The sequence below is a fragment of the Monodon monoceros genome, unplaced genomic scaffold, assembly GCF_005190385.1.
Source record: "Monodon monoceros isolate NGI ecotype Baffin Bay Population unplaced genomic scaffold, NGI_Narwhal_1 Super_Scaffold_16, whole genome shotgun sequence".
Taxonomy (NCBI): Eukaryota; Metazoa; Chordata; class Mammalia; order Artiodactyla; family Monodontidae; genus Monodon; species Monodon monoceros.
Genome location: NW_021703772.1, coordinates 66,487,131 through 66,508,931, shown reverse-complemented (window position 1 = coordinate 66,508,931; position 21,801 = coordinate 66,487,131). Strand labels below are relative to the sequence as shown.

Here is a 21,801-nt window from a genome sequence, read left to right as displayed (position 1 = left end):
TTTCTTTCTTTCTTTCTTTCTTTCTTTCTTTCTTTCTTTCTTTCTTTTAACATCTTTATTGGAGTATAATTGCTTTACAATGGTGTGTTAGTTTCTGCTTTGTAACAAAGTGAATCAGTTATACATATACATATATCCCCATATCTCTTCCCTCTTGCGTCTCCCTCCCTCCCACCCTCCCTATCCCACCCCTCTAGGTGGTCACAAAGCACAGAGCTGATCTCCCTGTGCTATGCGGCTGCTTTCCACTAGCTATTTTACATTTGGTAGTGTATATATGTCCATGCCACTTTCTCACTTTGTCACAGCTTACCCTTCCCCCTCCCCATATCCTCAAGTCCATTCTCTAGTAGGTCTGTGCCTTTATTCCTGTCTTACTCCTAGGTTCTTCATGACCATTCTTTTTGTTTGTTTTTTAGACTCCATATATATGTGTTAGCATACGGTATTTGTTTTTCTCTTTCTGACTTACTTCACTCTGTATGACAGACTCTAGGTCTATCCACCTCACTACAAATAACTCAATTTCATTTCGTTTAATGGCTGAGTAATATTCCATTGTATATATGGGCCACATCTTCTTTATCCATTCATCTGTCAGAGGACACTTAGCTTGCTTCCATGTCCTGGCTATTGTAAATAGAGCTGCAATGAACATTGTGGTACATGACTTTTTTTGAATTATGGTTTTTTCAGGGTATATGCTCAGTAGTGGGATTGCTGGGTCGTATGGTAGTTCTATTTTTAGTTTTTTAAGGAACCTCCATACGGTTCTCCATAGAGGCTCTATCAATTTACATTCCCACCAACAGTGCAAGAGGGTTCCCTTTTCTCCACACTCTCTCCAACATTTATTGCTTGTAGATTTTTTGATGATGGCCATTCTGATCGGTGTGAGGTGATATCTCATTGTGTTTTTGATTTGCATTTCTCTAATGATTAACGATGTTGAGCATTCTTTCATGTATTTGTTGGCAATCTGTATATCTTTGTTGGAGAAATGGCTGTTTAGGTCTTCTGCCCATTTTTGGACTGAGTTGTTTGTTTTTTGGATATTGAGCTGCATGAGCTGCTTGTAAATTTTGGAGATTAATCCTTTGTCAGTTGCTTCATTTGCAAATATTTTCTCCCATTTTGAGTGTTGCCTTTTCGTCTTGTTTATGGTTTCCTTTGCTCTGCAAAAGCTTTTAAGTTTCATTAGGTCCCATTTGTTTATTTTTGTTTTTTTTTCCATTTCTCTAGGAGGTGGGTCATAAAGGATCTTGCTGTGATTTATGTCATAGAGTGTTCTGCCTATGTTTTCCTCTAAAAGTTTGATAGTGTCTGGCCTTACATTTAGGTCTTTAATCCATTTTGAGTTTATTTTTGTGCATGGTGTTAGGGAGTGTTCTAATTTCATTCTTTTACATGTACCTGTCCAGTTATCCCAGCACCACTTATTGAAGAGGCTGTCTTTTCTCCACTGTATATCCTTGCCTCCTTTATCAAAGATAAGGTGACCATATGTGCGTGGGTTTATCTCTGGGCTTTCTATCCTGTTCCATTAATCTATATTTCTGTTTTTGTGCCAGTACCATACTGTCTTGATTACTGTAGCTTTGTAATACAGTCTGAAGTCAGGGAGCCTGATTCCTCCAGCTCCGTTTTCCTTTCTCAAGATTGCTTTGGCTATTTGGGGTCTTTTTTGTTTCCATACAAATTGTGAAATTTTTTGTTCTAGTTCTGTGAAAAATGCCATTGGTAGTTTGATAGGGATTGCATTGACTCTATAGATTGCTTTGGGTAGTATAGTCATTTTCACAATGTTGAGTCTTCCAATCCAAGAACATGGTATATATCCATCTGTTTGTATCATCTTTAATTTATTTCATCAGTGTCTTATAGTTTCCTGCATACAGGTCTTTTGTCTCCTTAGGTAGGTTTATTCCTAGGTATTTTATTCTTTTTGTTGCAATGGTAAATGGGAGTGTTTCCTTAATTTCTCTTTCAGGTTTTTCATCATTAGTGTATAGGAATACAAGAGATTTCTGTGCATTAATTTTGTATCCTGCTACTCTACCACATTCATTGATTAGCTCTAGTAGTTTTCTGGTAGCATCTTTAGGATTTTCTATGTATAGTATCATGTCATCTGCAAACAGTGACAGCTTTACTTCTTCTTTTCCGATTTGGATTCCTTTTATTTCTTATTCTTCTCTGAATGCTGTGGCTAAAACTTCCAAAACTATGTTGAATAATAGTGGTGAGATTGGGCAACCTTGTCTTGTTCCTGATCTTAGTGGAAATGGTTTCAGTTTTTCACCATTGAGGACGATATTGGCTGTGCGTTTGTCATATATGACCTTTATTATGTTGAGGTAAGTTCCCTCTATGCCTACTTTCTAGAGGGCTTTTATCATAAATGGGTGTTGAATTTTGTCGAAAGCTTTCTCTGCATCTATTGAGATGATCACATGGTTTTTTGCCTTCAGTTTGTTAACATGTTGTATCACCTTGATTGATTTGCGTATATTGAAGAATCCTTGCATCTCTGGGATAGACCCCACCTGGTCATGGTGTATGATCCATTTAATGTGCTGTTGGATTCTGTTTGCTAGTATTTTGTTGAGGAATTTTGCATCTATGTTCGTCAGTGATATTGGTCTGTAGTTTTCTTTCTTTGTGACATCTTTGTCTGGTTTTGGTATCAGGGTGATGGTGGCCTTGTAGAATGAGTTTGGGAGTGTTCCTCCCTCTGCTATATTTTGGAAGAGTTTGAGAAGGATAGGTGTGAGCTCTTCTCTAAATGTTTGATAGAATTCGCCTGTGAAGCCATGTGGTATGGGACTTTTGTTTGTTGGAAAATTTTTAATCACAGTTTCAATTTCAGTACTTGTGATTGGTCTGTTAATATTTTCTATTTCTTCCTGGTTCAGTCTCAGAAGGTTGTGCATTTCTCAGAATTTTTCCATTTCTTCCAGGTTGTCCATTTTATTGGGATAGAGTTGCTTGTAGTAATGTCTCATGATCCTTTGTGTTTCTGCAGTGTCAGTTGTTACTTCTCCTTTTTCATTTCTAATTCTATTGATTTGAGTCTTCTCCCTTTTTTTCTTGATGAGTCTGGCTAATGGTTTATCAATTTTGTTCATGTTCTCTTTTGATCTCTGCTATCATTTCCTTCATTACTTTTTCATTTATTTCTAATCTGATCTTTATGATTTCTTTCCTTCTGACTTTGGGGGTTTTTTTTTGTTCTTTTTTCTGTAATTGCTTTAGGTGTAAGTTTAGGTTGTTTATTTGAGATGTTTCTTATTTCTTAAGGTAGGATTGTATTGCTATAAATTTCCCTCTTAGAACTGCTTTTGCTGCATCCCATAGGTTTTGGGTCATCGTGTTTTCATTGTCATTTGTTTCTAGGTCTTTTTTGATTTCCTTTTTGATTTTGCCAGTGATCTCTTCATTATTAAATAGTGTATTGTTTAGCCTCCATGTGTTTGTATTTTTTACAGATTTTTTCCTGTAATTGATATCTAGTCTCATAGTGTTGCAGTCAGAAAAGATACTTGATAAGATTTCAGTTTTCTTAAATTTACCAAGGCTTGATTTGTGACCCAAGATATGATCTATCCTGGAGAATGTTCCATGAGCACTTGAGAAGAAAGTGTATTCTGTTGTTTTTGGATGGAATGTCCTATAAATATCAATTAAGTCCATCTTGTTTAATGTATCATTTAAAGCTTGTGTTTCCTTTTTTATTTTCATTTTGGATGATCTGGCCATTGTTGAAGGTAGGGTGTTAAAGTCCCCTACTATGATTGTGTTACTGTCGATTTCCCCTTTTATGGCTGTTGGTAGTTGCCTTAGGTAATGAGGTGCTCCTATGTTGGGTGCGTAAATATACAATTGTTATCTTCTTCTTGGATTGATCCCTTGATCATTATGTAGTGTCCTTCCTTGTCTCTTGTAATAGTCTTTTTTTTTAAGTCTATTTTTTCTGATATCGCTACTCCAGCTTTCTTTTGAGTTCCATTTGCATGGAATATCTTTTTCCATCCCCTCACTTTCAGTCTGTATGTGTCCCTAGGTCTGAAGTGGGTCTCTTGTAGACAGCATATACATGGGAGATTAAGACCTTTCAAATTTAAAACACAAGAATCTGATGATTCTTTTTCCTGTTTCCCATGACAATTCCACTTAGGGAATAATAGCCTTGATATCTGGCCAGAATTTTGGGGGAGGGCTGCAGGAAGAGCCTCTGGTAATAGTGAAGAAATTTAATAACAACAATAAAAAAATATTTATTTAGTACTATGTGCCAGATGTTGTTTTATGCATTTTGCATATATTCATTTAACCCTCACCCATAGAAGGTATTATTACTTGCATTTTACAGGTGAAACAATGAAATATCGAAGGAAGTAAAAGCACGTCAGTTAGTACTTCACATATCTTAACCACACAGGCAATTATAACCTAGTAATATAACTGCTATGATACAAATATGCACCAAGTGCTGGAGGAGCATAAAGGAAATGAACTTCTACTAATTTAGTCCACTGCTACTCACAAATTCAGTTAAAATTCAAGACAATTTACAGTTTTGCTGTGTAAGTTTTCTGTCATGAGATATTTCTATTTTCTAGGAACCTTTACCTTTTTCTCTTGTCACAGCCAAATTATCCCTTCACTAAATGCTCATTAACTCTGCCTGTCCTTAGCGCTCCATACTAATTTCTCCACTAGTAATGATACTTAGAAGCATATTCATTCTGATGCCCACTTTTGGGTATCCATATGCTCAAGAGAGTTCCTGGTAGTATTTTCTGGGGAACTGATTTTTTCAGGTGATTCTAGGCTATGTGTGTGTGTGTGTGTGTGTGTGTGTGTGTGTGTGTGTGTATGCTTTAAAGTATAAACTTCTCTTAGGACAATGAGGGATAATTATCATGGAATGAAATTGGTGGAAGAAAAAGAAAGGCAATTAAGTTCTATAACAAATAAACAAATGGAATCATAACAAATTTAACAGAATTATATAATTATAATAAGTATGATTACAAATATGAATTATACTAAATTTAACAGATAGAATTCATACGTTATCATGGAAATATATGTCTTATCTGATTCACATAGTCATTGCTAATATTTTTAATTGTTCCAGTAGATCTGTCAACGAGTAACAATTATTATTCCAAATATCCAAACCTGATTTAGCAATTCTCTTTTAAAGTTTCCTAGATATCTCCCTCTCATTACCTTCCTCCCCTACCTTACTATTTGGAATGGTGGTTCCCTGGGCCTAGACCAAACGTAAAAACTAGACCAAACATAAAAACTAATAAATCTGAAAAATCAAGACAATGCATGGAGCTAAGATAAATATGTGAATACTATATTTAATATCCTAGATGCATCTATGAAGTGAGAGTAGGATACCTTGGGGGAATAATAAAATATATAAAGAGCTCTCATAAATTATATATATCATAGATAAAGCAGGGGAAAATCATTCGACAGTTTGGAAGAAAATAAAGACATCTTTAGAAAGTTGAACAAAACACAAAGATATAAAATGTGATAGAAAAAAAAAAGTTAGAGTATCAGTCCCTAAAGTAAAATAACAAGTAGATATATAGTACAAGACAAATTTCCAGAAATGAAAAGGCTCACCAAATGTTCACTTGATGAAAAAAGAGCACACCTTGAGATGCATTATAAAATTTCAAAACATCAAAGATAAAAAGAACAAACAAGAATCAGATCACCATCAGACTTATTAACAATAACTATTGGTAGGAAGCAAGGAAGAAAGTCCATCAAAACATGTAGGGATATACTTTTATTCCCAGCCAAGCTGGAAAATCAAATAAATCTGGTATGAGAAGCAAAAAAAAGGTATTTCTGATTATCTAAACTCTGAAATTTTAACCGCTCTATATCCTTTTTTAATAAATTATTTGAGCATACAATCCAGCCAAGAAAGAAAAAAAAGAGGGAGGGAAGAGAGGAAGGAAGGAAGGAAGGAAGGTCAAGGAAGAGAAATACATGACATCCAGAAAACATCCATGAATCTGCCTAGTTGGGTAAGAATATCCTATCCCAGGATAACATTTTTGTGGAGGCTGAAAATGCTATTAGTCCACGTTGTAAGATGGAAACAAAGGAACATCCACAAAAGAAACCTAATTTAAGTATCCAACATAAATGGGATGATTAATTCCTTTTTGTTAGCCTGTTGCTGTGATGGATTGCATTAACTGTTTTTTTTAAATGCTTTTTTATTGTGGTAAAAGTCACATAATATAAAACATACTACTTTAACCATATTTAACCGTACAGTTCAGTGGCACTAAGTGCATTCGCATTGTTGTGCAACTCTCACCATCATCCATCTCCCGAATTTTTCACTTTCCTAAACTGAAACTCTGTCCCCTTTAAACATTAACTCCCCATTCGCCCTCCCCCCCAGCCCCCACCCCCCAGCCCCTGGCATCTACCCATGTACTTTCTGACTCCATGAATTTGACTATTCTAGGTACCCCGTATAAGTGGAATCAAACAGTATTTGTCTGCACCTAATACATATTGGAATACATTTTGCATTAATTGATTTTTGAATGTTGAACCAATCTGGACCACATTTTAATGACTGATTTGAACAAAGTGAGGAAAACAAATGATAATTATTGTGGCAATATACCTCATAGCAAAGAGAAAATAAATGAATATCCATGAAGAAACCTTTACCTTTTGTTTCTAAAGAAATTCTTTTATGTGTGCAGGTTTATCATTTTAAATACAAAAAAGAAAAAGGAAAAGTGACCAGAAGGGTGGTATCATTTTCTATAATTCTAAGCTTCATTGTGGCTTTTGGGCTTTCCTTCTGCAGATGGAATGACAGATGAACTTCAGGTCTTCAGGAAGTGGATCTTGAGGTTTAGGTGAAATAGATACTAGCTACAAATATAGGGCTTCTGGAACCTCAATGGTATCTGACCATGCTTTGTAAATATATGTGCATATTAACTGTGCATAAATCACAAAAGTTCAGAGTTAGAATAGAGCTATAACCTTCAGTTAGGACCTTTGAGTTGGTCTCTATTCCTTCAGCCTCTAGTTCCTCGAGATCTTTGGAAACTTTGTGGGTAGAACTATAACTTTACTTGGCTCTAATTTGATATCATAAGCATCATAGCCAAATAATGCTTTTTCATAATATCTATAAACTTCATGAAAAAATTCACAGACACAAGCCTTATTTTCCTGTTTCCTAGACCATTATTTTCAAAACAGTGTTTAGAGGAACACTCTTGTCCTGCTGGTACCACTCTATACCCACCAGAATGGCTAAAATTTTAAAAGGCTGCTAATACTAGTGTATTATAGCAGTATATGATCTGCAGTATATGAGTGTAAACTCTCATATACTGCTGATCAGAATGTAAATTATTGTAGATTTTTGGCTTGTGTTTCCCATGAGGTTTTGAGATAGCAGTCTGTATATGTACAAGATTGTTTTAAGTTCCTGGTCTCTTAATTTCTAATGCATTCCCAATATCCTACATTTGTACTCTCCTCATGAGTTCTGGTTTTGATATCATATTTATGTGTGGATGATTTCCTACCTTTACTTTATGTTTGCCTTTACTGATGAGCTTTCCCATTCATAATTTTTGTGATTCTAGTTTTGGCCTTTTCTTTTCCACCTAGAGAAATTCCTTTAGGATTTGTTGTAAAGCTGGTTTGGTGATGCTGAAGTCTGTTAGCTTTTTCTTGTCTGTAAAGCTTTTGATTTTCTCCTTCAAATCCGAAGGCGAGCCTTGTGGGATAGAGTATTCTTGGTTGCAGGTGTTTCCCTTTCATCACTTGAAATGTATCATGCCACTCCCTTCTGGCCTGCAGAGTTTCTGCTGAAAAATCAGCTGATAACTTTATGGGCATTCCCTTGTATGTTATTTGTTGCTTTTCCCTTGCTGCTTTTATTGATTTTTTATTTTTTTTAACATCTTTATTGGAGTATAATTGCTTTACAATGGTGTGTTAGTTTCTGCTTTATAACAAAGTGAATCAGTTATACATATACATATGTCCTCATATCTCTTCCCTCTTGCTCCCTTGCTGCTTTTAATATGTTTTCTTTGTCTTTAATTTTTGTCAGTTTGATTAATATGTGTCTTGGCATGTTCCTCCTTGGGTTTATCTTGTATGGGACTCTATGCTTCCTGGACTTGAGTGTTTCTTTTCTCACGTTAAGGAAGTTTTCGGCTATAATCTTGTAAAAATACGGAACACTTCACAAATTTACGTGTCATCCTTGCACAGGGGCCATGCTAATCTTCTCTGGATTGTTCCATTTTTAGTATATGTGCTGCCGAAGCAAGCACCAAAATGTAAATTAGTATATCCACTTTGAAAACCTATTTGGCATCATCAGCTAAAGCTGAGCATAAGCATACCCTGCGCACTAATGAGTTCTGCTCTTAGGTATGTACTTGATAGACATGTGTGCAGGTATACAAGAATGTCTGTAGCAACATGAGTGAAAACAGTTCCAACAAGAAAGAATCCAAAGAGCCATCAATAGGAGAATGGATAAAAGAATTACAGTATGTTCTTGATCTATAATACTGTACAGAGATGAAAATGAAAGAACCACAGCAACTCCGTGAAACCTAATGAATTTCACAAATATAACATTGAGCAGAAAGACGGTAGACACACATAAACAAAACATTTTGATTCTTATTATTACATTTAAAAACAGGTAAAATGAACACTAATATTAGAAGTAAGAATAGTGAATCTTCTTGAGATAACGTAATCTTTGGCAAGGATTAGTTGAGACTGGGGCCATTCTGGAGGCTGGTAGATCCTGTTTTTTGACCTGGGTGACAGTAACACAGGAATTCACTTCATAATAATTCATTGAGCCAGACATTTATGTGTGATATACTGAAATTTAAAAAAAAAAGATACATCAAGGGTTTGACAGCTGTCATGTTTCAGGGGAAGAAGGGAATGAAGGGTAAATGTATGGATATTTCAGGATTTGCTCTGTATATTTCTGTTCTGTTTGAAACTTGTACAATTATATATGTGTGCATTAGTAGTGCAATTTAAAAATACATTTAAAATATTAAAAGTACACTAAATGTGTACCTTCATACTGTTTATATTTATTTATTCCTCAGTTGTTCCCTTTTAAAGTTGAGTTTAGAATAGATCTTTCTGCTATTCAAAGAGATCCTGGAATATGTCTTTTTACAAAAGGCCTTATTCATGCTGATACTCAGCTTCCGTGCTTCTGTCTTTAGTCACCTTAATAGTAAAGTTACCTACCACTGTGCTTGCATTTATTTTTATTAATTATTATTTTATCAAAATGTAAATTAATTTACATTTTGTTTTCTGTCCCTTTACACCTCTGTAGTCCATTTTAGATCAGAATCTCCTGCTAATAAGTACTGACACAAACTCACTTTTACCCAGTGCTTGATATATATAAGGTGTTGTAAATTATACAAAGGAATAATTTCTTTGTTCTGAAAGAAAATAATGAAATACTTTCATCTGGTCCATCTTTTTTTCTTTATAATGTCTCTGAAAGTTGAGAAGTGTAGATATTTTTCACATCTTTTAGCTGAGAAAAATTGGTACAGAAAGACAGAAATTACATGGTGGTAAAAATTGGTCTAAAAAACAGGATTATTGTCAGTTTCAAGTCTACTCAGTAGACAATGTGATTTTATATGAAGGACTCAAATATTCCAGATATAACAGCTGTCAAAATATTACTTAGGTGTGCTTCAGTTCAGGAATATTAAAATATTTTTTATCTTTATTATAAAAGAATAATGCAATAAAAAATTCTCCATTTCCAGGTGGTTTCCAAATATAGATTACCCTTCATGTTGTCGCTATACAGCTGTGTAATTACAGTTTTCTAAAAGTATCTTAGGCCACTATGCCATTTTAATTGCTGTTCCCTCAGCTTGAAATTACTTTCCATTATTGCTTTTTTCATACCCATTTTCCTTCCAACACCTGCCCAGTTGCTATTTATTCTTGAAGACTCAGTTAGGATAATGAACTTGATATCCTGCTCTGTTCTCCCCCAAAATGACTTATATACCCTCCTCTGCATTCCCCAGATTATGGGTAGCACTATATTATATGGTTGTACTATATTATGTCATATTATATGGTAGTATTTTTCATACTACACTATACATTTTGGCTTATTTGTTTCCAATCATCCTCTTCAACACTCTCCTAAAAAGACTATGAGTTCCTTGAGAGCAAGTACTCTACTTTTTTATATCCTTTTCTTTGTTACTTAACACAATGCCTGGCAGGGAGTAGGTATTCAATAAGTATCTGTTATGCATAGGATGGTATTGTGTTATTATGTATAAACTGGCGTATCATTTACCTCTTTCATTTAGAAAGCCAGTAATGAGAAAAGCTTTGTCATCTAATACCAGAGTTAGAACAAGAATCTACTCTATTTTTAGAGGGTAAGCAAATTTACTTCACCTCACCAATAGTAATAACTTGTGGGAACCTATACTTAAGTGCAAAGTATTAACTATAACCTTTCAATATTACCATTCATACTGCTATACACATTGTCAGAAGTGAGAATGTGTCATCCATTCAGATGACTAAATATTCTTAAACGCTTGTAAATGCCCATTATTTACCTGGGGATTTCATTGGGAAAGGACAGATGTGAAGCAGATACGGTCAGGTATTGGAGATGCGCTCTGCTTCTCTCAGGAAAGATCGTTGGATAATCTGTTTAACCATATGCACACATGCTTTCTGCTCTAGGGCTTTGTGACTAAGCAACAGACCTTTTTTTTCCTACACAAACTTTGTTAGTGTGACACTGTCAGACTATGGGATCCCCTAAGCTAAAGGGAAAAATACATTGTTGTTTTTTCCATGAGACCTTAGCATCTGTTGCTGATTATAAGCAAGCAGTTAGACAATTCACTTATACAATTTCTCATTCTATCTTCTGAAATTTGGTACATGTGAGTAACTATGTCCCAATCTATGCAGGATTAGGTTAAGATAAGAAGAATTATATTTTTGATTTAATATACTATTTTTTTATTTTTTGAAAAGATTTACTTGAACTTACATTAAATTTTTGCTGTCTGTTTAGCATTATTTAATGCTAACACAATAAGATAGGAAACATGCATAGACGATATGTCTAAGTCTAGAGGGTGTAATCCTTTATAAGCTTGTTTTGTAAGATATATTTTTATTTAGTTTATCTGTTTTAAGAAGTGAATTTAGCTGAAAAAAATAACTCCTCGCAGTTTGAAAGTTCACTTTATTAGTGGAGAAAAGAAACGAGAGTTATTTTTTAGTCAAACTAATCACAGTTGAAATTATTGTGTTTATATTTCAGAAAATAACTAAGTTTACAAAGAAATAGGTTAATGAAACTTTCCAATGTGCTGTGGGCAGAAAGAAGGGTCATTGAAAACAATGTGAAGGTCAGGGGGTGTGGGAGGAACTGGGAGATGCTGATGAAGGAGAAACTGCAAAGGAAGCAAGGAGCTGCATTCTTAAGGTACTCCATCTACTAGAAAGAAGCCAAGAGGAAAGGCAGGGAGAAAAATGACGTGTTATTGTTGTAAATCTGGGAAGAAGATGATGATATGCATAAGTCAATGGAAGTGGAGATAGATAAAAGTATACAGATTTGAAATATATTATAAAACTTACATTGTATATATGAATCTTAGTCTATATGCAGGTGTATGAAAACCTAGATTGATAGTAATTTCAACTTCAGTAAGTAATTACTAGGGCACCTCCGCTCATCAAAGTTCCAGACTCTTGTATAGGATCAAGGCAGAAGGTAGAGGTGAAGAGTTCAAGGATTCATTTATTCAACAATATTACTGAGCATCTGCTGTTTGCCAGGAAATGTTCTTGATGCTTGAAACATATCAATCAGTAAACAAAATGAAGATCTCCACTTCATGAAGCTTATGTTTTTAGCCATGGAGAAGATATAGGCAATAAACAATGATCATAACAAATTAGTAAATTATAATATGTTAGAAGATGATTAGTGCTAAGTAAAGTAGTTAAAATTAAAACACAGCAGAAGGGATTAAAATGTTGATAGGGTGGTTGCTTGTAGTTTTGAGTTGGGTGTTTTCTCAGAGTCCCTTGTACATCCTCTTCTTTCTCTAGCCTGATGTTTACCTGGGCCAGGTTTCCCTCCTTTGGACTTAGAAGCAAACACCACAATATTCAAGGTGTGGGAATCTACTTTCCTGAATGGCTGCTGAGTGGCCAGCATGATGCAACCCAGAAGTGCAGGGAGTTAGCTCTCCATGGCATCAACCTTGACTATATGAGTAAGTCTAATTGAGAGTCCACAACCTAGGCAACCTAGGCATTCAGGAAATACCACATTTCCTTACATTCTACAAACCTATTTAGATTTTGATGCCCCATCCCACTGAAGTGGCAGGAAATTCAAACTCTTATTTTCAGGACTTATTTCCTCCTTCCCCCATCACCATAACTGAAGTTTCCAAGGTCTTACCCAACATTATTAGTCTTCTATCCAAACAGTTTACTTCTCAGTTTTTCATTGGTTTGTCTATCTGTCCTTTCACCTCTCTGGTATTTTGGCATACAAATATATAACCATAAAAATGTAATGGCTTATATTTAGTGGGCACAGTAATTGTTACTGTATTAAGTGCTTTACATGGATTTTTTTCCATTTGGTTCTCACAACTTTATGAGTTAAGCGTTGGTGTTGTCCTCATTTTAAAGATGTAGAAATTGAGGTTTCAAGAGGTCCAGTAACTCGACCAAGATCATATATCTGGTGAATTTAGGATGGGAATGTCAGTGGTTACTGAGCTTTTATTCTTACAGTAGAGGATTTAGTGGAAGAGCTGATTTGCTCTCTTTTTAGCATTTATTATGTGTAAACATGTAGCATGATTGTTAAAATATCTTAGATCACCTAGTAGACTGTAGGTTTCATGAAAGCTTAAATATTTTGCTTATCCTTGTAATCTCTAAATTTTCTTATGTGGTCTTTTGTACACAATAGTTTATGTTTGAAATAACTATGGAAAAAATTGGACAAAACCATATAATAAATTACAATAAAATATCTCAGATAAATGATTATCTCTTTGATAACAAAAGAGGCAATGCATTTTGTAATGCTGCAGCATTTCTAATCTGAGACCTAATTAAGCAACTTGAAAAAAAGTGCTAAAATTAAGAACCACAGACAGCAGGAGTGCTCATATCAGAAATTTTTAATTGCTAAGTGTGGAGACAAATAATAAACAAAATGGTGGATACACACTTATGAATAATGATTCTCAAAATTGACCCAAATGAAAAAGGGAGCAATGGTACAATTGTTGAGAGTACAAATCCCATAGGGAAATGCTAATTGTGATATAGTGTTTAAGTCTAGAGAATGGAAAAACAGAGAGGTAACTTTAAGCATACAGAGTTTGGTTCTGTGTAAGAAAACTATAATTTACCATAGATCTACTCAGTTGTATGGATGTATCTAAACAATTTTTATCTTGCCCTTGATAAGTGTCATTAAGCATCCTTTTAAAAAAATTTTATTGAGGTATAGTTGATACACAATATTATATGTTTCAAGTGTACAACATAGTGATTCACAATTTTTAAAGGTTATATTCCATTTATAGTTATTATAAAATTTTGGCTATATTCCCTGTATTGTACAATATATCCTTGTAGCTTATTTTTAAAAATTTCTTTATTTTATTTTTGGCTGCATTGGGTCTTCGTTGCTGCTCACGGGCTTTCTCTAGTTGTGACGAGAGAGGGCTACTCTTCGTTGCTGTGAGTGGACTTCTCATTGCAGTGGCTTCTCTTGTTGCGGAGCATGGGCTCTAGGTGCATGGGATTCAGTAGTGTGGCATGTGGCCTCAGTAGTTGTGGCCCACGGGCTCTAGAGCACAGGCTCAGTAGCTGTGGCACACAGGCTTAGTTGCTCCGTGGCATGTGGGATCTTCCTGGACCAGGGCTTAAACCTGTGTGCCCCCTGCATTGGCAGGCAGATTCTTAACCACTGCACCACCAGGGAAGCCCTGTAGCTTATTTTATACACAGTAGTTTGTACCTCTTAACCCCTCACCCCTATCTTGCCTCTCCTCCCTCCCTCTCCCCACTGGTAACCACAAGTTTCTCTCTATATCTGTGAGTCTGTTTCTTTTTTGTTACATTCACCAGTTTGTTTTATTTTTTTTAGATTCCACATATAAGTGATATCCTTCTCTGTTTGACTTATTTCACTTAGCATAATATCCTTCAAGTCCATCCACATTGTTGCAAATGGCAAAATTTCATTCATTTTTATGGCTGAATACTATCCCACTGTATATATATGCCACATCTTCTTTATCCATTCATCTGTTGATAGACACTTAGGTTGCTTCCCTATCTTGGCAAGTGTAAATAATGCTGTTTTATTTTTAGTTTTTTGGGAACCTCTGTACTGTTTTCCACATTGGCTGTACCACTTTACATTCCCACCAACAGTGTTCCTTTTTCTCCACATCCTAGTCAAAAATTTGTTATTTGTGGTCTTTTTGATGTTAGCCATTCTGACAGGTGTGAAGTGATATCTCGTTGTGATTTTGATTTGCGTTTCTCTGTTGATTAACAATGTTGAACATCATTTCATGTGCTGTTGGCCTTCTGTATGTCTTCTTTGGAAAAATGTCTCTTCAGGTCTTCTGAGCATTTTTTATTCAGGTTGTTTGTTTTTTTGCTGTTGAGTTGTAGGAGCTGTTTATATATTTTGGATATTAACCCCTTATTGGTCATATCATTTGCAGATATTTTCTCCCACATTAGTAGGTTGTCTTTGCACTTTGTTGGTGGTTTCCTTTGCTTTGCAAAAGCATTTAAGTTTAATTAGATCCCATTTATTTATTGTTGCTTTTATTGCCTTTGCTTTAGGAGACAGGTCCAAAAAATATTGCTACAATTTATGTCAAAGAGTGTTCTACCTATGTTTTCTTCTAGGAGTTTTATAGTTTCTGGTCTTACATTTAGGTCTTTAATCCATTTTGAGTGTATTTTTGTATATGGTGGTTAACTAACACTAAGTATCTTTTAAAGCCTTTTGGAGGGCAACTGCATTCTTATTTTTCTTGCAATAGGTTATCTTTAGCAACACAAGTTATTGTTGTTGTTATCTCTATCTGGGAAAGAATAGTACCTTTACTTCCCTTGCAAAATGTTCCTCCAGCTAGAGATGTTAATTTGCCCCAAACTGGCAATGTATAGTCTTGTAGCAAAATCTTTCCCTCTGGGCTTCCCTGGTGGCGCAGTGGTTGAGAGTCCACCTGCCGATGCAGGGGACACGGGTTCGTGCCCCGGCCCGGGAAGATCCCACATGCCGCGGAGCAGCTGGGCCCGTGAGCCATGGCTGCTGAGCCTGCGCCTCCGGAGCCTGTGCTCCGCAACGGGAGAGGCCATAACAGTGAGAGGCCCGCGTACCGTAAAAAAAAAAAAAACAACTTTCCCTCTGCTACCCAGCAAAACAGGTGGCCTTGGCTTTGGTCCCTGTTGCTATGGGTCACTGCACACCTGGACCCATTTGTTCAGCTTCAAGTGGAGCAGGTGTGATGAGGATTGGCTATCCTGTGGGACAAAAATGGACTCCGCACAGTGCTTTGCCCCTGTGACAGGCAGCCTTGCTGAGTGAGTGGACTGGAACGGGCTATGGTAGGCTCAGGAGGGAGCCAAATAGAAGGGCTGATAATGCAAACACTGACTTTAGAATCTAAAATAATTTGTAGCAGTAAGTAGAGCCTGGCAGCTGTTCACACAGAAGTTAAATGCTGGTTAACACCATGGCAGGTGCTCTGCATGGGCTGGACAATTGTAAGCACTTGGATAAATATTGGCTGTTGATTTATTCTCACTGTTTCAAGAGTGTCAGTTTCCCAGCCTTCAGATAGATACTACTAATTTACTTCATCTAGCCCCTTTATTTATTTATTTAATTTATATTTAAGAACACAGCAGAGGAAGTCACAGTCATGTTAAAGCAAGGCTGCAAGTCCCTTGGTCTGGGTAGGTTTGTAAACATAAATAAATAAAAGTGTACAGCCTGATTAGCTCTATCTCTTAGAGGTAGAAGCTTGAAGGTAAGAATTATGTCATTCATCTTGGTAACTGATTATTATGATGGATCAGAGACAGGCTCAGTGTGTTTTATGTGAAAATCATGTAATATCACTGTTAAAGGAACATTGAGATGGGGAAACTCACGTTCAAGGAATTTTTGTGACAGTAATTTTTATGTTTTTAAATATTGAAGTTTGAGTTATTCGTTTGCTTAACGAGTGTTCATTGAAAAGTGGTTGGTGGGACATGAGTAAATAAAACACAGTCCCTGACCTCAAGGAGTTTATGGACTAGGGAGGGAAACTGACAACACAACAGTTTCAACACGATGCACATCTACAGATGGATGTACACATGGGCTGTAGAACACCTGACTGAAACTGCTCATCAGAGAAAAATTATTCCTCCATTTTTATGTGAAATAGAAAAAACAGCTTCAAAAATGGGATAGCTGGGTTTACAATGTGTAAATGTTTTGAAGTCACTCACCTCACACAGAATGGTCTCTGTGAAGTATATTAACGAGTGTTTCTAGAAAACGATTTCAGAAGAAATCATGTGGCTATATTGACACCATGTGCATTTTAGAGCTCTCTGGATTGTAAGTGGCAGAATCCTGATTCAAAAATACTCAGGACAAAAGCAGCAATAACAGGCTCACAAATCAAAACTTGTGGGAGCTAGAGGTGCTTTGGACACATCTGGGCTGTGTAATGCCCTGAAGTAATGGCATCTGGAAGCTTTCCCTCCATCTTTAGTTTTCTTCTCTGTGGCCTTCGTTCTTAGACAGGCTGTCTGCACATGGTGTACTCCTGCAGGACTGGTTCCATCCAACCAGGTTCAAGAATAGTGAGAATGAGGACACTTCATTACCAAGTGCACCAGCAAAAATCCCAGGATCAGCTCTGATGACCTTTGATTGGGTCAGGTGCCCAACCCTGAACAGTCACAGAGACCAAGAGGATAAGTTGCTCCAAAAGGTCAAACTTGGGCCACGTGCCACCTTTAGAGAAGGGGATAGAGGCAGCTCACCCAAATCAGGTGGGCTGAGAGCAGGTGAGAGGTAGTTACCTGTGGAAAATTGGGGAGTTCTTATTAGAAGTGAGACTGGTTAGGCAAATCAGCCACCAAAACCCATGGATTTCTGTTTAATTAAACTTTTTATTTTGAGATAATTGTAGACCCACAAGTTTTTAAGTGTTAAACATTTAAAGATTAAAAAAAAATAATGTCTGTTTTCTCAAACTTCCTAAGCTACTCTTTCAAAACCCTTTGTTTTAGTAAGTTATTAAAGAAAATTTCCAATTTGCATTTGTAATCAACATCTCTATTTTAGAACAGGGAAAGAGCCCTAGGTTCCAGGCCTAGCTTTGCTAATAAAAATCTGTGTGGTATTAGGCAAAACACCTGAACTTTTTCAGGCTCCATGTTCTCAACTGTAAATGTAGTAATTTTTGTGGCCTCACTTCCCTCACAGGATTGTTGGCAAGATAAATAAAATGACAATATGGTTTTAAACTGTAAAATATTACTATATTTCTTCACAAAGTTTATTTTTGAAACACATATTTTTACTTGATTTTGTATACAGATTTCTTTCCACTGTATTATTTCTATCTCCTATATACACATGAAAACTTTAGAAAAATTAATGTCTAACGTGATAATTTAGCTTCCTATATTTTCCAGAAAATTAAGACTTGGATTTTTTTCATACTTCTCTAGATTCTTCCAGTGGCTTTTTAGTGCTTGTTTGTTAGTCATCTATAAGTTAGCCATACTTATTTGATTGTTTGGAAGCCTTTGAAATAAGGTAATCATTCTGTTCGTAGCTAAGTGGCTACTAAAATGCCTGAACAAATTAGATGCAACAACTCTCATTCAGGAGTTTTAGAAATAAGTATCCTCATAGGAATTGTGACCATGTAAATACTGGGCCATCAATTTGTGTACAGACTATTCACAGTCAAATAATACATTGAACAGGCCTGGGCTCACAGAGTATGATATCAAAGGCAACTCTATTTTTATCTTCACTGTTTTCAAAAAGGAATACAGTGGAAGAATTTCTTCCCCTGTTCATGGTTAAAATCTTGGACATGCTCAGTATTTTTTCTTGTCACTCTTAAGTAATACAAAGTCTTATAGTCTCATTTTGTCACAAACTTAATCTCAATTTACTAGCTGTATAAATAACCCATTTAGAAAATAAAAATTTGAACTTGATTTAAACTTAAACTTTTCTCTTTCTGGTGCAAATAAAAATGCAGTCCTCTCTCTCCCCTCCTTAAGATTCTACCTCTCCTCCCCCAGCATGCCACTCTTGGGTCCTGACCCTTGCAGGATTAAAGATGGGAGGAGATGGAAAGTGGAAGAAGGAAAGTTCTTACTTGGCTGGTAAGGCTGTAAGACAACTTCATCATCTTGACATCTTAGGAACTGCCAAATGTTTAGAGGCAATTCTTCTTTCAGTAGTGATTCTTAGAGGGAGTATTTGACTACTTTTCCTTTCACAAGGACAATGCATTTTTATTCCCCTTGAAAAATGCTCCTCCCTAGGCTTATGGTTTTCTGGAGACCCACTTCATCCAGGTTATTTGTCCACATCTTATTGCCTTTTCAGATGGACAATTGAAAAGGTTTAAAACTGGTTCCAGATTGATTCTGTCTTCCATGTGGAAACTCTTGCATTTTTCTGCCTAAATTTTACCAAAATTTCTGGAGATGGACTCCAATCCCAGTACAGAAACCACCTCTCTTTTGTTTTGCAAAAGAAGCATGTTAGATTTTCTTGTGTCCTATGCCTGATTAAATGTTGGGGACTTTTATTAAGCTCCATGGTTGATGCCTTTGAAAATCTTATTACAATACTTGAGGTGAAGATGGGGCTACCTCCACTCTTCTCTCTTGGTGGAAGGTGTTTTGGGGATTAATTAGTAGAAGTTTCAAAACAATTCCTCTTCAAAAATCCCCTCTAATTTCCACAGACCAAGTTTTGTCCCCTTGAGGTGCGTGCAGGGTTGTGAGAATAATGAAACTTCATTCAGGTATGCATGTCTGGAACCTTCTTTGGAATACAGCATTGCATTTATTAATTCTTGGTTCTTTGGTTGAAATTTCCAATTTAAATATTGTGATTCACCTACTGTTTAATCCACACTCACACTCATTTCACCTCTCGAAATCCTTTGTAGTATGCTGTTGCATCTGTATAAGGCCCCACTGATTCATTTACTTTTCAACATCTCTGTAATCTACTGAATTTTCTACCAACAGAAATGATCAGGCACTACAATGATTTTGTCCTTGCTGGGTTCTTCTGTTTGAAGAGTGTCCTTGTAGATTAATTGAACTAGCAATGTTAATATCATCATTGACAAGCAACATGATGATAACTGTCAAAAATGTAATTTGGGGTTTTTTTCTTTAAAATTGAGTGGCACGAACAATTCTTCTTCACTATTTAGAAATCTGTTCTACAAACTCCAACACTTTTGGTAATAACTTTAAGAACAATTGAAGATTAAGGAAGTAGCTTTTATTTCTTAAATTAGTTGCTAATTATCAGTACTGCATGGTCAAGAGCCTTGAACAACAAATAGGTAACTCGGCAAGCAAGAAACAGCCATAATAATAAACCAGAGTTCTCATCTCCTAAAGTATCACACCCAGAATCTAGAGTCGGACATAACTAAAACCACATAATCAATTAAACTTTTGATCACCCCTAATGATCTAGACAGAGATGATCTGCCAGAAAAAAATATATCTTCTAATTATGATGGGTTGGTGATGTGGAGAAAGATGAATGATTCAAGGTATAAACAATCTCTGATTGAATACACATACACAATTTTAACTAGAGAGGAATACTTAAATAATCTCTAGAAACTTCAGTCCTACAGTTCTATGCATCACTACACAATGGCAAGCTAGCTGCTGAAGAAAAAAACATTGAAAAACTCCATTGTATAGGTCATAAATTTGGAGGAAATAAATGAGGTGACAAAGCAAGGTTGCCTGCCATGTCTCTTTTACAAATTGGAAGCATTGCATTTAGGGAACATGTTATGTCTGTTGGACAACCTTCATGCCGTTTTTAATATGGAGGTCAATTGCAGGAAGCATTGACGGTATTTTCCTGAGGGTTTAATTCACAGGGAGTGTCCTAAGCATTAGCAAAAGCAAAGCCCAGGGTGTGGTAAGAGCAAATAAAATGAGATAGCCATTTAATAAAACAGACTTGTAATTGAGTACAAGAATTTCAAGTGCTAGAACTAAAACTGCTTTCTGAGAGCTATCACATACCTGATAATGTTTTCCCTGAGCACTGCAAATAAAAAGGTTTCTTTAATATAGTGCTATTCCATTTATGTTTTATGCAGACTTAGATCAATCACATTAATAATCAACATCATTTGGAAAGAAAAGATGTTTGCTAAGCGAGCCTTAATTTATTGATTTATTCTTATGTAGGGGCCTTAGCTGCCTATGAAAAAGACTGCCCAGTTGTGTTTTGCCTGCCACGAAGCAGGCATTTTAGAAGCAGCGATGTAAAAATTAGTTGGGATTATTTGACTTCAAGTGTCAGAATATTCAACCATAATTGGCTTAAGCAGAAAGAGAGTGTATTGGCTTATAGGATTGGGAAGTCCAGAATGTGATATGGCTTCGGGCAAGCCTGCACCTGGAGATCAAATGAAATCATCTGGACCTGATCTCTCTTCCAGCTGTCGCCTTTTCTTTTCTCACTATTGGCTTTGTTCATAGATATTCTCTCCTCTTTTATGCCAAGATGGCCTCTAGGAATTAAATGTTTATATGCTCACAATTCTAGTCCAGTTCCAAAGTTTTGATATTTTGATCCGTTGGTTCTGATTGAGACTAATGTCTAATCTTGGACCAGGCTTGGTGGCCAGAGAAATACAGAAGCCAACGGCAGTGACAGTTACATGGACTACAGGTACCAACAGTTTGATCAAGAAGGATCTCTAAAGAGAAGTTGGGGTGTGAGTATAAGCAGGTGATGAGAGTGTGCAGAGTTGCAAGTACAGCAAGTATCCACTATAGATTTTTCCCGCTGGTCACTTCTAGAAGAGATTAGTGAAGCAAAAGGAGAGTGTCTTGTGGTGACATCTAAAGGCCACTAAAATTGCTTTCCCCAGAAATGGTTCCTTTAAAGATTCTGTCTTGTAAGGAATACGTCTGTGGGAACTGAACACCCAAATAAGTGGACAACCCTTCTTTCTAGCCCAAATTCAGATATATGTTTAGTTAACAGTCACTCAAAGACAATCTCACTGTTGGGCAGTGTCTTCTTAAGTCTTGCTCTACCTCTGATTAAAAACAATAAAACTTAACTTGCAATTTTTAAGGTGTTTTCCTATTTATCATGTCATTTGAAATATCCCCCAAGAGTTTTATATTTCATTAGCTAAACTAAATTTGCTTTGCAGAAAAGTGATATACAGAGAGCCAAAGTGAATGATCTCTAGAGCGTTTTAGTTTAAAATTTATTCTGTCTAAGCAGCCAGAACTCTACATTTTTATTTTTCAGATACAGTTTTATTAAACCTGATTCACCTTATCCTAAACTTATATTTTTTATATCCAAACCAGAGCTTTATATTTATCTCT

General features: G+C 36.0%; 1 non-coding gene across 1 annotated transcript; it reads right to left on the bottom strand.

Annotated features, from left to right (window-relative positions):
* Window positions 1-8,259: 8,259 nt before the first annotated feature.
* Window positions 8,260-8,366, bottom strand: LOC114897362. The gene has a single exon (XR_003794087.1). It is a non-coding gene; the product is annotated as a U6 spliceosomal RNA (small nuclear RNA).
* Window positions 8,367-21,801: the final 13,435 nt, after the last annotated feature.